The sequence below is a fragment of the Panthera uncia genome, chromosome B1, assembly GCF_023721935.1.
Source record: "Panthera uncia isolate 11264 chromosome B1, Puncia_PCG_1.0, whole genome shotgun sequence".
Taxonomy (NCBI): domain Eukaryota; kingdom Metazoa; phylum Chordata; class Mammalia; order Carnivora; family Felidae; genus Panthera; species Panthera uncia.
Genome location: NC_064811.1, coordinates 39,725,549 through 39,744,638, shown reverse-complemented (window position 1 = coordinate 39,744,638; position 19,090 = coordinate 39,725,549). Strand labels below are relative to the sequence as shown.

General features: G+C 40.3%; 1 long non-coding RNA gene across 2 annotated transcripts in view; it reads right to left on the bottom strand.

Moving 5' to 3' along the window:
• The window catches only part of LOC125923627 (uncharacterized), a 61,823-nt gene that overhangs the window by 11,227 nt on the left and 31,506 nt on the right, over positions 1–19,090 (bottom strand). For both annotated transcript variants that reach the window (XR_007458103.1, XR_007458104.1), the window contains exon 4: positions 6,198–6,255. This is a non-coding gene — a long non-coding RNA (uncharacterized LOC125923627). The remainder of the gene's footprint in view (positions 1–6,197; positions 6,256–19,090) is intronic.

Here is a 19,090-nt window from a genome sequence, read left to right as displayed (position 1 = left end):
GATAAAGATGTTGTCTCCCCAGAGCCAAGGTCAGGCATGCATACTGCCCATTATAAAAAATTTGGCTCCCCTAAGCCGGGGTTTTTCACCTGTTCTACAACCTGCTGGGTATGTAAGCATCACTTGGCTCTCTTCATGTCCCACCCTGTAGGAATCAGAGCTTGGAACCAGTGCAAATGCTGATACTCTGGACAATATTGTTGGTATAAATGATACATTGTTCTTTCTCTCTAATGCAAGAACCTTGTGTCTTCTGCCAGAATCTATGAAACAGTGGCAGGCTAACTTGGTAACTTGCTAATAGAGGAAAATCTGTAGGTTTCCTACATTATCCCAATTTCTGCTTTGAGTTCTTTCCTAAGACACATCGGTACCTTTGCCCTCCAGCTTCCCGAGAGAACCCTGTGTCTGCACAATAAATCTCCCTTTTATTTAGGCTTAAATGGGCTCCCATTCCTTATAATCAAAACAGTCCTGATCCAGCCAAGAAAATGTTTCTTTCTGAAACCTGAACAATAGGAGGAAATATTCAAGTAGTTTTCTAAGTGGTTCCATTCAGCTAATCTTTGTTGAGTTGCTACAACATTCCACATAGTGTGCTGGATGCTGGGGCTACAATAGTAAGCAACATATTGTTCATAGTTCCAATTCTCATAAGAGGCGCAGCCCAGATATAAGCAAGCCGACAGAAAATCATTACAAATTGTGAAAAGTGCTATAAAGAAAACAAAATGGGACAAAGGCAGAGAGTAAAAAGGGAGGCTAACTCACAGAGAGTCATTGGAGAAGGTGACTTTGAGAGAGCATCGTTAAGCTGAAATGTGGCAGATAAGAAGGCAGAAGATAGTACAAACTCAAGAAACAATAAGTGCCTTGAGATGGGAAAAGCTTAGGAAATGTGAAAATTGAGAGAAAAACAAATGCAAATAAGCACAACAAGTAAGAGGAGTATGCTGGTGGTACGGGGGTGGTGGGGCGGTGGGCAGTGGGATTTAGGCAGGAGCCAGATTGTTCAGGGCCCAACCATCCAACAAAAGGAGTTTGGATTTATTCTGTGTACAATGGGAAACTATTGAAGAGTTTTAAGCCCTGGAGCGACAGGACCCACGTTAACATTACAAAAATGACTTTTACGGGGTGTCTGGCTGGCTCAGTCAGAAGAGCCTATGACTCTTGATCTCAGGGTCGTGGATTTGAGCTACACGTTGGGTGAAGAGATTATTTTAAAAAATAAGCTTAAAAAAAAAAAGTGAGAGTTTTTGCTGTTGTATTGGAGGACAGTGAAAATGGAAATGGAGAGGCCAGTTAAGAGGTGGGTACTTTGTTCAGGAGAGAAATGATGGTGGCCAAGACCAGGTTGTGGCAGTGGAGATACGGACGGTGGATTCTGTGTCCTGAAGAGGCTGTGACGGTGGACGTGGGGGGGAGTGGCAACCTGGGAGGGTGGTGGGGTGGGGGGAGATGGGGGGCTCTAGAAATCAAAAGTGCCATTCAGGGCAATGTTTAGTTTGATATTTGTGTGAAGTACCTAAGGGTAGATATCAAGTTGGCTATTGAAGATGGGAGCCTTGAGCTAGATGTCAGATCCAAGTTATATTGGGGAACATCAATATGTACACACTATTTGGTTCCAGGGTCCTAAGCTTTCAGTTTATTCTCTTTTTCAGGCCGTGGTGCCCACCTTCCCCAATTCAGGGTACGCAGGAACTTCTGAATCTCTGGCAAACCAGAGAACATGGAGAATCAGGAGCATCATCTCCAGATTTCTCTCTACCGAATGTGCTATCATTACTATTTTTTTTTCTGCTAGGGCTGTTCCATGTTGGTAAGGGTCTTCCAACAAGGTGGCCTCTTTCCAGAGACTGTGACTGACAGGAAGCTTTGCTTTCAGTCTCCTCCTTTACCTACCTGGAACGTTTCAACTGACATAGTTTAATGGGCTAGGTTTCAGGGTCCTTTTTCAGGTTTATATTCTACCACATTCATGTCTATAAACTGAAATTACATGCCCTCCCTCCTTCTTCAAGCATACCTGTTTCTTCTATAAAAGACTATTTTTTTAGGGGCACCTGGGTGGTACAGTAGGTTAAGTGTCTGACTCTTGATTTTGGCTGGGATTAAGATCTTACACTTGTGAGATGGAGTCCTGCATGGGGTTCGGCGCTGAGTGTACAGCTTGTTTGAGATTCTCTCTCTCTCTTTTTTTCCTCTGCCCCTCTCCCCTGCTCTCTGTCTTTAAAAAAAAAAAAAAAAAAAAAAAAGGAAAAAAAAGAAAAACTGTTGGGGTGCCTGGGTGGCTCAGTCAGTTACCTGACTCTTGATTTTGGCTCAGGTCATGATCTCATGGTTCATGAAATCAAACCCTCCATAAGGCTCTCGGCTGACAGTGTGGACCTTGCTTGGGATTTTCTCTCTCTCCCTCTCTCTGTCCCCCCACCATTGCTCACTCTCTCTCTCTCTCTCTCTCAAAATAAATAAATAAACATTAAAAAAATTTTTTTTTGAGACAGAGAGAGACAGAGCGTGAGTCAGGGAGGGGCAGAGAGCGAGGGAGACACAGAATCTGAAGCAGGCTCCAGGCTCTGAGCTGTCAGCACAGAGCCTGATGTGGGGCTGGAACCCGTGAACTGCAAGATCATGGCCTGAGTCAAAATCGGACGCTTAACCGACTGAGCCACCCAGGCATCCCCAAAAGTCTGTTTTTTAAAACAGCTTTTTTGACATATAAATTACATACCATAATATTCAACCATTTTACCCATGATGAATTTTAGTAAATACACAAAATTGTGCAACCATCACCACCATTAAATTGTAGAATATTTCCATCATCCTCTAAACAACATTTGTGCTCATCTGCAGTCACCCCTTGTTCCCTCCCCTGCAAATCTAGGTAACCACTAATCTATTTTTGGCACTTTTTTTTTTTTTTTGGCTTTTTCTAGATATTTCATGTAAATGAAATTATACAACATGTGATATTTTGTGTCTGGCTCTTTTTTCTTTTAATTTTTTTTTTAATATTTATTTATTTTTGAGACAGAGAGAGATAGAGCATGAACAGGGGAGGGGCAGAGAGAGAGGGAGACACAGAATCGGAAGCAGGCTCCAGGCTCTGAGCCATCAGCCCAGAGCCCGACATGGGGCTCGAACTCACGGACTCACAGACCGTGAGATCGTGACCTGAGCTGAAGTCGGACGCTTAACCGACTGAGCCACCCAGGCACCCCTGTGTCTGGCTCTTTTTACTGAGCTTAAAGTTTTTGAACTGCATCCAAGTTGTGTCATATATTATCATTTCATTCCTTTTTTATTGCTGAATTTCCTTCCATCGTATGGATATACCACATTTTGTTTATTCATTCTCTCATTGATAGCCATCTGGGTTGATTTTGGCTATTACGAACATTGCGGAAATAATGGTTGTATTCACCCAAATCACTCAGATGTTGAAAGAACTACTTAATATTTTAAATTGAAGGTTAAGATGGTATAATTTGATTTTCCCTCTATTTTCCAAACTGTCAGAAATTTGGGTACACTGTGTACACAGTTTTAAACGTAGGTTTCATTCATTTGACTTAAATTGTATCATGAAATAGTTCAATCATACACAAAGGCATAAGAAGTATAGTAACAAGTACTCATGTATTTGTTGGGTATCACAACTGTGATGGGTATCACAGCTCAAGAAACATCTCTCGCGGTGCCTGGGTGGTGCAGTCGGTTAAGCGCCCGACTTCAGCTCAGGTCACGATCTCGCGGTCCGTGAGTTCGAGCCCCGTGTCAGGCTCTGGGCTGATGGCTCAGAGCCTGGAGCCTGCTTCCGATTCTGTGTCTCCTTCTCTCTCTGCCCCTCCCCCCTTCATGCTCTATCTCTCTCTGTCTCAAAAATAAATAAAAACGTGGGGCGCCTGGGTGGCTCAGTCGGTTAAGCGTCCGACTTCGGCTCAGGTCATGATCTGGCAGTCCGTGGGTTCGAGCCCCACGTCGGGCTCTGTGCTGACAGCTCAGAGCCTGGAGCCTGTTTCAGATTCTATGTCTCCCTCTTCCTCTGACCCTCCCCTGTTCATGCTCTCTCTCTCTCTCTCTCTCTCTCTGTCTCAAAAATAAATAAATGTTAAAAAAAATTAAAAAAAATAAATAAAAACATTAAAAAAAAAAAAAAAGAAACATCTCTCTGTCCAGGAGATAACCACTATCAGGAATTTGTATTTTCATTTTCCTTCATGTATATTTATTTTTACCAGCATAGATACATTCGTACATAATATACAAAAATGTTTTACATGATTTTAGACTCAATATACACTGTATGAAAAATAATACCATGTATTTTTCTTAGTATTTCAGTACTGACCATTTTCACTTTCCCAATAACCATACAAAGTACAAACAGCTATTATCCCTGCTTTACAGATAAGGAAACTGAGGACAGTGGAGATAAGTGACTTATTAAGAACACACTATTAGTAAGTAGCAGCGGTGGGTTGGAGTTCATTCTAACTCTAGAGCATCTGTGTGACCATGAGACACAGTTTTAAATGCTTTTGTATTGTCGTACTGTGTTCTCTTGCAGTCTGCTTTTCCCCACAACATTATATTTGTGAGGTCCCTCCATAATTATACAGGTAGCCCTAGTTCATTCTTTTTTGTTACTGTATGGTAGTCAGTTTAATGAATAGGTTACAATTCCTTTCTCCATTCTACTGTTAATCGATATTATATCCAACAATACTGCAACTATATTCTTGTACAGGTCTCCTTGCACACAGATGTAAGAGTTTTCTCTCCGGTATATATCCTACAGGAAGAATTTCTGGCTCACATGGTATATGTATCTTCACGTTAACTAGATATTCCCAACTATTCTCCAAAATGGTTACCTCATTTTACTTTCAAGGAATCAGTTTGTAAAAAAAATTCTGCTGTCCATGATTACAATATATGAAATAACCAAACGTTACGAGAGACTAAAGTGACAAGAAACGGAAGCTAACACAGAACAGTAAAGTAACCCAAATCCGCCATTTACAACTTCTCTCTTTTAAATATATTCAGCAAACATGAAACAGCATTTCTCTACTCCCAATTTACCTCTCTTTCTCCTTTCCTTCTAAGCTGTAGTCAACTCTCAGAACTCCCGTGAGAAGCATGAATGTAATATGTTATTTATAAATATTAAAATCCCTGAATTCTACAAGGGTGAATCATGTTAAGGCGGAGTTCCTTAATAATCCAGTATTTCACTGACCCTCTCTGCCTTAAATGTTACCATAGGTTTCTCCTCTACCAGCCTGCACCTTACTATATTATTTTTACTCACAACCATGGGGTATAAAAGAGTTGAAACTCTGTTTCAAATATAAATACAGATATAACATAGAGCTACAGATGTCAGATAAGTTCTTTCAGTGAAGAACTATGACAAAGTTGTAAGAAAACAATAAACTTGGTACAAGGAATTTTGGTGCCACTTGTTTGATAATTTAGAGGCATCTAACTTTAAACAAACCTAACACTGCATATGTAAATTAGGATTAAAAGACATATGAGCAAACTTTGGAAAATAAGTATTCCTTTTGAAATATTTGATCTTATGATTCCTTTCAAAAACTTTCCATTCACTGTTACTCTGCATTTAACATGGAATCAAATGTAGTTTGCTACTAAATTATGAGCACTATATATCTTCCTCTGCAGCTTGGAGGAACATCAAGGATTCTGCCTTTCAGGTATAGAGAAGGGGTTGGGGTTGGTAGGGGTGGAGGATGGCAAGAGAGAGAGAGAGAGCCTTCAAAATATAAGGTCATGAAAAGAGAGAGGGAGGGAGGGAGAGAGAGAGAAAGAAAATAAGAGACTCTTTTTTTAAATTTTTAAAAAATGTATTACTTATTTTTGAGAGAGAGAGAGAAACAGGACAGAACACAAGCGGGGGGAGGGGCAGAGAGGGACAGATAGACACAGAATTCAAAGCAGGCTCCAGGCTCTGAGCCACCAGCACAGAGCCCGAAGAGGGGCTTGAACCCAAGAACTGCAAGATCATGACCTGGGCTGAAGTCAGATGCTTAACTGACTGAGTGCCCTGAAACAAACTCTTAATCATAGAGAACAAACTGATAGTTACCAGAGGAGTGTGGCGGGGGAAGGGGGGAGGATTGGTGAACTAGGTGATGGGGATTAAAGAGGACACTTACCATGATGAGCACTGAGTACTGTATGGAACTGTTGAATCACTGTATTGTACACCTGAAACTAATATAAACACTGTATGTTAACTATACTGGAATTAAAATTAGAAACTTAATTAAAAAAATGAAAACAAAACAAAACATAAGCTCATGGAAGGTTGTAGACATTATACTTTTTTTGTTCTCACCAGCAAGCCACCTTAATCCGTTTGTCTTGCCTCCTGGCCCCCTGGTTCTCACTTGAAGGTGTCTTATTCTCTCGTGCATTTTTTTTTCCCATCAGTCTTTTTTTTTTTTTTTTTAAACAGGACTGGATTTACAATATGCAAAATATTCCCTTCTTTTGTCTTTCCTTTCACTCTCAGCCCTCATCCCTAAAGAAAATACACTCTTTCATCACATAGATGCTTCCTGCCCTTCCTGGTGGACAATTATACAGCAGGGATAGCAAATTCAAATGCTTGTAGGATCCAGAAGGAGAATTTGAGTGGGGAAGACTGGGGAGGGGTCATGGAGAACTGGAGTGATATTCCGTAAAAGGGGGGCAGCTGCTACCGAATTTCAGTTGACTCTTACAGTGGAAAAATGGGATCCTAATGTTGCCAGGTCTTTTGATTTTTCAGAAGACCTGGAAATCCAGGTTTTTTTGTTGTTGTTGTTGTTGTTGAAAATTCTCCCACTGTTAAATGTGGGCCACGAACTCAATAAAGACAACAGCAACGCACTTGAACAACTTGAGCAACACTCTGAAACTAAGTTGTTGGAGGGCTGGTTGTGGCTTGGGGGCTGCCATTTTGCCACCTCTACTTTAAGGAGAATTTTGTCTTGGCCAGTTTCACTCCCAGAGTTTTTGCAGAGTTGAAGACGCAGAATTGAGAAAATGAGTAGAGAGGTAAAAGGTCTAGGAGGTGAAATAAAATACAAAAGGACCAAAACAGACTAGGTAAGATGATCTAGCTAACAAAGATCCAGGAGAGACAGATGGCGAGAGGAAAAGAGGTCCCAGAGTTGGGCAGTCCGGAGGTGGAGAGGCAGGTGGGTTGGGAGTTTGAGGCTCCAGAGAAGCTCTAAGAGGGAGAACCCTCTCAGGGTGGTGGTGGGTGAGGAAAGAGCAGGAATAAGTGTGGGTGAATACAAATCAGAAATGGCATTCCTCTTAACGTTCTTCAGAGAAATTAGATACATATTGGCACTTTTTTTAAAAGGTCTCTTTGGATGCAGGATTGGCCTTTTAAAATGTGACTCCAGGTGGAGACTAGGTCACTTCAAGCCCTGGGGATTAGTTGGATCCCCAACTTGGATCCCAAGTTGTCTTGCAGACAATAGGAAAACAGCTCTGAATAATTTGAGCAAATTGATTGATTGGAAGCATATTAGGTGCATCAAAGAATTGGTAGGAACACTGACAAAGCAGGCTCAGAAAGTGAGCAGAAGCCAGGGAGACTAGGCAGCCTGGAATACAGCTGGGTCATACCACCAGAACAGTCTGCTTATCTTGTCGCTACTGGACATTCACTGTGACTCTGCATCCCCTTAACTCTGCCCTCAATGCTGTCGCTCCACTGGACAGCAGATGCTGCCACCAGCAACAGAATTAACACTGTGATATGCCATTCTTACTTCTTTGTATCAAGACTCAAAGTCCTGACTAGGGAGTTTCCAAATGGCTGACCTTGGGTCACATGCCTATTCCCTAGCTGTGAGAACCTGGGAGAGCAAGTATTGGTTCTTTTTGGCTGCCTTGGTGAGAGGCAGAAACTGCCTTCTGCCCACAGTCACGCAATGATGGTTCCCAAGTAAGCAGTCTATTTGCATCATGAGATATGCAGCCTTACACGTACTATGGGACCTCACTAGCCACAGTACCTGTGGGAAGGATGATTAGGAGATGTCCATTGGATCAGTCAAAATAGGATTCATCATGCTGCAGTGACAAGTGACTACAAAATCTCAGTGGCTCACAGCAGCAAAGGTTTATTCCTCCCTCATGTCCACTGAAGATTGTTCATACTATCTTCACTTTAGGTCCCAAGTTGATGGGACTTGGAACAGTGCTGCTCTTACTGTGGCAGAGGTCGGATGGGGACAGGGAGGAGAGCATAGCAACCCACACTCTGACTCTCTAAGTTTGCCCTTGGAGGTGAAAAACACAACTTCTGCTCACATGTTATGGCCAAAGTGAATCCTGGAGCCAAGCCTGACCAAAGCAATATGATCCCAAGGAGGGGAAATTACTATTTTTGAAAATAAGGCATATCCCAGCCATTATCAGGGAGGGGAAAAAGGTATGTTAGGTAGTGGGAATGAGCAAAGTACAGGCAAGAAAGAGAATGATGTTTGGGCAGTGACTATAAATAGTATGCTATTAAGGAAGTACAAGGCTCAAGGCAGGAGACAGTAAAAGATGAAGCAATAGTGATGGGGGAATAATCAAGACCCTTGTCTTCAGAGAAAAGAGCTTGATCCTTATTCAGTAGTCAATTAGGCATCCTTGAGGGTATTTACACAGGAAGATGGGATGGCTAGATTTATGCTTTAGATTGCTAGATGGGAAGGATGATTTGGGAGATATCTGTTAGGAGGCCATTGCATTTGTTTGGGTGAAGAATGATGACAGCCTGAACCAGAGAAGCTAATGGGGTAAAGATATGGAGACACAGAGGAGGCAGAGTGACTGGCGGTGTTGATTGATCAGATGTGAAAGGAGAGAGGGGATGCTCTAAAATGTCCAGCCTGGGCAATTCAATGTTTTTTTTTTTTTTTTTTTTACCTCCCTACCAAATGATAAAGCTGAACATCCAGCACCATCAAAACACCTTACAATTTAGAATCTTCTCTTTCCCTTGATGTGTACATAGGACAAGGCTAACAGCTCCCAGGAAAATCAGAATGACTACATCTCACCATCAAATCCTAATGTAGAAGGATAGAGGTCAGGTGTGAACGTTCTTCCTCAAGTGACTACTTGATCTCTCTTTTCCATTTATCTTCCTTTTTATCATCCTATCTTACTTCTTCTTCTATGCTTTATGGTGCAGTGGTGTTGGAGTGAGAAGAGCACTCACTTTCCCACATGGCTGATGAAAGTGTATGATCCAGCAAGCTTTTTGGGAAACAAACCAGCAGTATGTTCCAAGAACTTAGCTATGTTCATAGATTTTGGCCAGATAATTCTACATCTGGTAATCTAACATAAGAAAAGAATTATCAATGGACAAAATTATGTACAAAAATGCTTATTCCAGCAATCTTTATGATTGTAAAACAACTGGAAACAACCTCAATGTAAAAATTCAGGTATTGTTAGGATGCATCTATTTTTTCACTAATAATACTTTCAAAGGGTTTTAAGTGACCATGGAAGAATACTGATAGAATGTTAAGGAAAAACAAGATATAAAAGTGAATACCTATTGTAATACCAAGTTGTTTTATAAGAGCACAGAAAAAACTGGAAGAGATTACATCAGATAATTGTGTGATTATGGATGACTCTTGTTTTCCTTATTTTCTTTTCATCTTCCCCAAATTTTTGGAAAGGAATGATTTCTTTCATAATCAGAAGAAAAGACATTTTTCCCAACCCTACCCCACCACCACCTCTTAGATCAACTCTGGGCTGATGAGGCAAGGTCAGTGACAATGTGAGATAGTTAAAAGGCAGGTGAGTCAACTCTACTCCTGGAGCAAATTCACAGAAAAGAGGGTGTGTCTCAAGCTCAGCTGCCCTTACCTACCCATAGAGGCTCAGCGATTAGTTAGTAGCTGATGAATGCTGCATTACATACCTGCCAGAATTACAGAGAAGAGCTGAGCTTTCGAATTTTGCCCTTTAGAGGTTAGGGTTGGAAGCTAGAAGATACCAAGCCACCAGTGGGGCTGAACTAATAGAGATGGCCTTTCACCTTCTGCCACTTCCTTCATCCTTCAAACAGAGCAGCTCTGCCATCTGAACTTTCCACCTACTGGGCCAGGACCAAGGCTAAACTCCTCCCACCCAATGCCTGGCTCTGAATAATTATCAGGAAGAGCGCAAGCATGGCCTGGGAACATGTTGCTCCTAATGGCTAATAAGGCTTTTTTTTTTTTTTTAATGTTTATTTATTTCTGAGAGAGAGAGAGACAGAGACAGAGTATGAGCATGAGCAGGGAAGGGGCAGAGACAGACAGAGACACAGAATCCAAAACTGGCTCCAGGCTCTGAGCTATCAGCACAAAGCCCGATGCCGGGCTTGAACTCACGAGCCATGAGATCATGACCTGAGCCGAAGTCAGACTCTTTAATTGACTGAGCCCCCAGGTGCCACCTAATGGCTAATAAGGCTCTTAATAATTGGTCACCAGCCAAAAAACATTAGAGGGAGAGGGAGAGGGAGAAAGAATCTACTAGCTCCCTCAGTTACATCAATGATTTGCTAGGCAGTTGGTACAATTTTCCCAGCTATCCGTGGAAAGAGTTGACAGAAGGAGACAGATTCCGGAAATATTTAGGAGGCAGGATAGTCAGGGCTTTGGGGTTGATCTTGGGTGCACAGTGAAGGGGTGGGAGGAATCACAAATGATCGGGGACTGTTTGGGGTCACAGGGACTAAATAGTGTAACTGGCAGGTATGGCAAAGATGGGACTGAGAAGGTGGCCTGTGGGTTTGGTCTGGTGGCGTCAACCAAGGAGGTGGAGGAGATGGTTCCCTTGATCCGGATATTGGTTACTTACAGGGAAAATAAGTGTATTATTGATGATGGGAGACACTGTTCTCATCATCGGAGAAGGAGTACAATATAGAAAGGGGACAACTGGAATAAACTCTGTGGGATTGGACTGGATGTATAAACAACTATGTGAACTCATTGTTGTTTTGATGTATAGGTAGATGTAAATGTTGGACAGGCATAGAGCATTTCCTGGCTCTTTTAGCCAAGAGGCCTGAAACCAATGGCACTCTTACAGCAAAGAGCAACTTAGCACCCAGATCTTGGTTTCTAAACACCTTCCTTAAAGGAAAGAAGGTTCATAAGTTGCCAATTCCATGGCTGTTCCAAGGAAAACACAAGATGAGTCTGAAACATCAATCTGCTCCAGAAAATAAGGAAGCTCTCAAAAAATATTGAGAACATGTTAAAGGACACAGGATTCAACCTGAAGGGGCTCTCACCGGCCAAATATGAAACTGAGCATCAAAATAAATAACTGAGCATCAAAATAAATAATATTAGTAATGGATTATAAACTACTGAATAAAATAGGAATCCATAAGTTTACACTGATACAAAGAAATGAATAGAGTTACACCTTATGGTAGAATGCCAACTAACTAATGCAGAATGAATGATGTAATTAGAAAATCAGCACATGGTAGCACCCTAGTAATTATTGATTCAGACAAAATAGTGGGTGAAAGTTTGATGAGAAAAAGGATATTTACACAGTCCCAAAGTATCTCCCCATAAAATACTTAGAAATGATTTTTAGATTAATAACTAATTAATTAGCTTTGCGGTGGAAAAACACAAGAAGAAGAGTCCATATTACCTGTTGCAAGACAAATTGACATTGTATATCTCCAGATACGATGCATTAAGAACATAGCATCACATTTGTGATACTCCTGCCCCCCCCCCCCGAACTATAACCTGAATCTAGTCATGAGGAAACAATAGAAAAATATAAACTGAAGGTTATACAAAATGTCTGGCCTTCAGAAATGTCAAGATCTTAAAGACAAGAAAAACCCAATTGAAGAATACACAAGACCACTCAGTGCTGTGCATGATTCTGGGTTGGGCCCTAGAACAAAAAAGAAAGGGGGAAATAGGCAGGTTTTAAAAAAATTATTTGTTTTGTTTTTTCCTTGTTTTGTTTTATGTTTGCTATCATGGACAGTGTTGGGGTAATTGATGAAATATGGATGAGGTCTGTGGGTTAGATAGTACTATATCAATGCTAATTTCCTGATTTTGATAGGTATGCTGTAATTTTGTAGAGTGTGTCCTTGTTTAGAAAGCCAATGGTGCATCATGTCTGCAAGTTACTCTTGAATGGTTTAGAAAATTAAATATGATTATATTTTATATATTAATATATGAGAGATAATGAGAAGGTGGAGGCAGGGGGAAGGAAGGGAGAAAGGGACAGGGAGAGAATGGTAGAATATTAATAAGTAGGGAACGTGGGTCCTGGGTGAAGAGTATACAGGATTTCTTTGTATCCTTTTCTGTAACTTTGAAATGCTCTTAACATAGGGACTGTAGCTATTCCTATTACGGTCTTATTGCAAATAATAAGAACATATTGAAAAGACATATCCTTCAGAAAAATACTCTCGACACGGTATTAAAGGTAGATACTGCTAAGGAACTGAATAAAGTAAGTGTCTTGGGGAGACAGCAAGTCTCAGTGATATGTCTCCAGGGCCAACATTGTGCAACAGCCAGAAAGCAGATATGGCTGATCTGGCTGCCTGGATCTAGATTACAACTGCTTGGTGAGACTCTAGTCTTTTCCTCCAGAGATCCACCAGAAGTAATAAGAGAAATGAAGCAACGTAATAGAAGACAAGGCAATCAACTACTCAAAAGCCAATAAGCACCATCTAGTGGCAGGAAGGTGACTTTCCCCCATGAGTAAAAGATTGTCAAACTCAAAGGGCTTGGGCCAAACTGCACTCCTCCTACCAGTAGGATGTGATAATTCCCTTGGTTACACATCTTCATCAAGCTTGCTAAGATCAGACTTTTCAAGCTTTATCATTTTAATGAGTATAGAATTGTATGTCCTGTAAACAAAGTTAGATTAAGAGATTTGCTTTAGACACAGGTTTATTTGTTGAGGCAAGACTTCTTCCCATATGATGGCTATATACTATCTATTGTATCACATTAAGAGGCACATAATGTCTGATTGGCAATCAGTTCAAATGTGGCCTACCTCATCCGTCAATACATGTAATAATAAGGTCCCTCATCAGCCTTTCACCTCATGGTTTTAGCAACCATTAATAATCATTGCTTAGATCCACCATTTCAAAAATGGTAATCTAACTTTATCATTCCTGCATCTATTAATTGCAATTCTATAAAGAACTTTCCTTCATCAATGAATAGGTCCCTTGAAGTCTAGCCCATAAAGGAAAAGAGGTATATGTTTGATAATTTCCATTTATCAGTTTTTAAATAATGAGCTGGTAACCTAGCAATTTGATGACCAAAAGGGTTTTTTTTTTTTTTTTGAAGATTATTAAGGACTCCTGCATTTTTATATATTTGGCTTTTATCCATTGCCATGGTTATTTCTATAAAAACACATTATCTTTGGAGTGCTTGGTGGCTCAGTGGGTTAAGCCTCCAACTCTTGATTTGGGCTCAGGTCATTATCTCACAGCTCATGAGTTTGAGCACTGAGTCAGGCTCTATGCTGACAGCTGGGAGCTGCTTGGGATTCTCTCTCTCTCTCTCTCTCTCTCTCTCTCTGCCCCTCCCACACTCATGCATGCTTGCTCTCTCTCAAAATAAATAAACATTAAAAAATACATCGCCTTTCAAGTATAACTCATACACAATAAAATTCACCCATTTAAAAAGTACAATTGAATGAGTTTTGAAAAATGTATACACCCAATAACCACCACTACAACCAGGGTACAAAACATTTCCATCATCAAAACAGTTCCTTTGTGCCCGTTTAAGTAGTCAGTCAGTCCTACCCCATCCCTGGCCCTAAGCAACCACTGATCTGCTTTCTGTCACTATGGATTTGGGTTGATTTTTCTAGAAATTCCTAAAATGAAATCATTTCTCTGAATCCCTTTGCTCGATTAGACCATGTGGTGGGTGTCTTATTATTCTTTCCGATGCTCGCATTGTTGCCAATTTTAGCCAGTGGAGCTTCTTCAGTTTGGCTCTTTGGTCATTTTAACATAGCCCCGTGTAGTGTTTGATAGCTTCCTGTTTTTCAGGCCCCATTTTCACCAGGATGTTTCCTATTCTAGATCTGAAATGAGCTATCTTTTTCTTTCTTTCTTTCTTTCTTTCTTTCTTTCTTTCTTTCTTCCTTTCTTTCTTAACATTTATTCATTTTTGAGAAACAGAGAGAGACAGAGCACGAGCAGGGGAGGAGCAGAGAGAGATAGGGAGACACAGAATCTGAAGCAGGCTCCAGGCTCTGAGCTGTCAGCACAGAGCCCGATGCGGGGCTTGAGCTCATTGACTGCAAGATCATGACCTGAGCAGAAGCCGGATGCTTAACCAGCTGAGCCACCCAGGCACCCCTGAAATGAGCTATTTCAATAAAGAATTTGCTTCCTTGGTATTTTGAGACAACAATCTGGGCACTAGAGTTGCTTACTGCATCCCTACTAAGTTATTAACTTATGAATAAGTAAAGTTATTATTACTTCCAGAACTTTCCAGTTGGCAGAACAAGGAAATAACCATTTTTTTTAGAAAGAGAAAAGTAAATAATGAGTTCATACTGATATTTTCAATTTAAAGATAGAAATTTCACCTAATTTTTAATTTTATATTTTATCTCTGTTCTCTTAAGCTAACAATTCTGGTTTCATAACATTAGCATAAATATTTGCTTTCCTGGAGGATCGAAATACATGATTAAAACATACACGGTAGGAAAATGCAAATACACGGTTAATTAATATTTACAATAGGATATATGTATATATGTTCTTTTTTTAATGTTTTATCTATTTTTGAGAGAGAGAGAGAAAGCAGGGGAGGGGCAAAAAGAGAGGGAGACACAGAATCCGAAGCAGGATCCAGGCTCTGAGCTGTCAGCATAAAGCCCGACACAGGGCTCGAACTCATGAACCACAATCATGACCTGAACTGAAGTTGGACGCTTAACCGACTGAGCCACCCAGGCACCCCTGTGCATATGTATTTTAAAATAACAATTTCAAAGAGCAATCATAGTATTTTAATTAACAATGAAACGACTAAATACAGGTTAAGATTTCTTTGTCATTCTTTTTGTCCTTAGAATACATCCCACAAAAAAATGTAGTCGAAATATCGCTTTCACAGTCACCTAAAATAGCTCTTCTCTGGTCGTGCCATCAACTTGATGTAGAACTGAGTTCAATTGTTTCAATCTGATTTGGAGTTTTAGGGATTGCTTTGTTCCTTTATTTTTTTTAAGTTAATTTTATGTTTTTAAGTCATTTTATAACCACATCTGCATGGTTCCAGATCAAAACCATCCTGACAAATTTCATTCCGAAAGGTTTATTTCCATCTCTTATTTAATAGATTTTATCTTTTGAAGGCAATTTTAGGTTTACAGAAAAATGGACAGAAAGAACAGAGTTCCCATATACCCCCCCAACCACCCCCCCACGCTTTCCCCTTTATTAATGTCTTTTTTTAAAAAAACAAAAAACAAATGTGTTTAAGTTTATTTATTTATTTTGAGAGAGACAGAGACAGCATGAACAGGGCAGGGGCAGAGAGAAGGGAGAGAGAGAATCCCGAGCAGGCTCCACACTGTCAGCACAGAGCCAGACATGGGGCTCAAACACATGAAATCATGAGATCATGATCTGAGCCAAAAACAAAGAGTCAGACATTTATCTAACTGAACCACCCAGGTTCCCCTCTGCTTTATTAACATCTTGCATTAGTGTGGCATGTTTGTTACAATTGATGAGCCAATACTGATACATTATTATTAACTAAAGACTGTGTTTTATGTTAAGGTTCATTCTTTGTGTTGTACATTCTATAGGGTTTGATACATATGATAACATGTATCCCCCATTACAGTAGGATACAGAATAGTTTCACAACCCTAAAAATCCCCTATGCTCCATTTATTCATCCCTCCCTTCTTTCATCCCTCCTCCCTCAGAACTCCTGGAGATCACTGGTCTCTTTACTATCTCCATAGTGTCTTTTTTTCCCCTTTTCCAGAATGCCATATAGTTGGAATCATACAGTATATAGCCTTTCCATATTTGCTTCTTTCACTTAGCCATATGCATTTAAGATTCCTCTGTGTCTTTTTGCCCTCTGATAGCTCACTTCTTTTTATGGAACTGAATAATACTCCACTGTCTGGATGGACCACAGCTGTTTATCTGTTCACCTACTGAAGGACATCTTGTTGCTTCAAAGTTTTAACAATTATGAATAAAGCTGCTATAGACGTCCATGTGCAGGTGTTTGGGCAGATACGTTTTAAACTCATCTGGGTAAGTACCAAGGGGTGTGATTCCTGGATCATATGGTAAAAAAATACATTTAGTTTTGTAAGAAACTGCCAAACCGTTTTCCAAAGTGGCTTGCACCATTTTGTATTTCTACGAGAAATGAAGGAGAGTTCCTGTTATACCACATCCTTGCCAATATTGGGTACTATCAGCGTTTTGGATGTTAGCCATTCTAATGTGTATGTAGTGGCAATTGATTGTTTTTAATTTGCAATTCTCTTATGACATATAATGTTGAGTACCTTTTCATAAGTTTATTTGACATCTCCTGCTTCCTATTTTTTTCCTTCTACTATCGGTAACCATTTTATATTGGCTTTTGGTTTATCTTTCTATTGTTACTTTAAAAAATAACACACACACATTCATAGTCCCTCTTTCTTACACAGAGGCTAGCATACTGTACATATTCCATAGCATTTTATAGAGTTTGTTTTTTTTTTAACCTGGGTATAGGATCTCATTATATGGATGTACCATTATTTTTTTTTAATTTTTAATGTTTATTTCTGAAAGAGAGAGAAACAGAGAGCAAGCAGGGGAGGTGCAGAGAGAGAGGGAGACACAGAATCCAAAGCAGGCTCCAGGCTGTGAGCTGTCAGCACAGAGCCCGACACGGGGCTCAAACCCACAGACCGTGAGATCATGACCCGAACTGAAATCAGACGCTTAACCAACTGAGCCACCAGGTGCCCCTGGATGTACCATTATTTCTTAAACCAATCCCTTATTAATGGACATTAGATGGTTTAGAAACTTTGGCTATGATAAAAATACTACTATAATGAATAACCTTATGCATACATCATTTCATATTTCTGCCTATATATCTTTGAGATACAGTTATAGTTATATGCTGTTTAATGTTAAATGCATATGTAATTTTGCTAGATATTGTTAAATTCTCATACCATTTCTGCACTCCCACCAGTAATGTATGAAAATGCCTATTTCCCTGCAGACTTGCCAATAAGATTTTGTCAAACTTAAGGATTTTGCCAACAGGATAGATGAAAAACTGTAATGTTCTAAATTTTAGTTGGATGATGGGTACATGGAATTTTGTTCTATTCTTAATTATACATTTCACGCATCTAACATATTTCATAAAATAAGCTACCACATAAATTTCTTTTAAAGAAAATATGTTTTTGGGGCACCTGGGTGGTTCAGTTGGTTAAGCATCCAACTTCGGCTCAGGTCATGATCTCATGGTTTGTGGATCTGACCTTCCCCCCACCCCATCAGGCTCACAGTCCAGGAGTTCCAGCCCCGCGTTGGACTCTGTGCTGACAGTTCAGAGCCTGGACCCTGCTTCTGATTCTCTGTCTTCCTCTCTCTTTGCCCATCCCCTGATCACACTCTGTTTCTCTCTCTCTCTCAAAAGTAAATAAACATTAAAAAAAATAAAGAAAATAGGTTTTCTATTTTGATCTTAGAAGAAATACACCGCTTAAAAATGTTTTAATGTTTGTTTTTGAGAGAGAGAGAGAGACAAAGTGTGAGTGGGCAAGGGGTAAAGGGAAAGGGAGATACAGAATCTGAAGCAGACTCCAGGCTCTGAGCTGTCAGCACAGAGCCCAACATGGGTCTCGAACTCATGAACTGTGGGATCATGACCTGAGCCGGAGTTGGACACTTAACCAACTGAGCCACCCAGGCACCCCAGAAATATACCACTTTAACTAAAGAATTGGAATAATCCACAACCATAACTGGAAAGAATCTCAGAGGCAAGAAATTTCTGATCGGATCATTTAGCAAATGAAAGCTCTTAAATCAAGTAATTAACTTCAAGTCACATGATGGATGAAAAATCAGCTCACTTTTTCGTTGTTATTTATTTTTGAGAGACAGAGCCCAAGTGGGGGAGGGGCTGAGAGAGAGAGGGAGAGACAGAATCTGAAGCAGGCTCCAGGCTCTGAGCTGTCAGCACAGAGCCCGACGTGGGGCTCCAACTCATGAACTGTGGGATCACGACCTGAACGGAGGTCGGATGCTTAATTCACTGAGCCACCCAGGTGCCCCTGCTTGATTTCTTTTTTTTTTTTTTTTTTAACTTAAATAGGCTCCATGCCCAATGTGGGGCTTGAACTCAGAAGGGTTTGAACTCATGACCCTGAGATCAAGAGTTGGCTCTCCCAACTGAGCCAGCCAGACACCCCTAAGCTCACTTTTAACTAAAGCTAAAAATCCACTTCATACATTACAATCAATATATAAAAACTATGAAGAACACTATCCAAGAAACTGGGATGCATAGCACACGTCTTCATAACAATTCCACCATGTTTAAATGATACAGGAAGTGGAAATCACTGCATCAAAGCCAAGGTACTGGACTGACTGCTGCTGTGTTTCTATGTGCAGCTGAAAGCAGCTGTGAAATCCAATGTCATTTGGTTCTGACAGCCTCATTCATTATCTTTCTCTGTTTTCAGCTTCACAGAATGGATCAACTAGTGGGCTTCCTGCCAGTAGCCCCCAAATTTATGATTTGGAAACTGTAGATAAGCCCTATAAATATTAGAAATTTTCTGTCAATCTTACTTTGACGGATTTGTTTGTAATTCTTTTTTTTATATGTTTATTTATTTTGAGAGAGAGGGAGAGCACATGTCCACATGTGCACATATATATATACATATATATATGTGTGTGTGTGTGTATATATATATA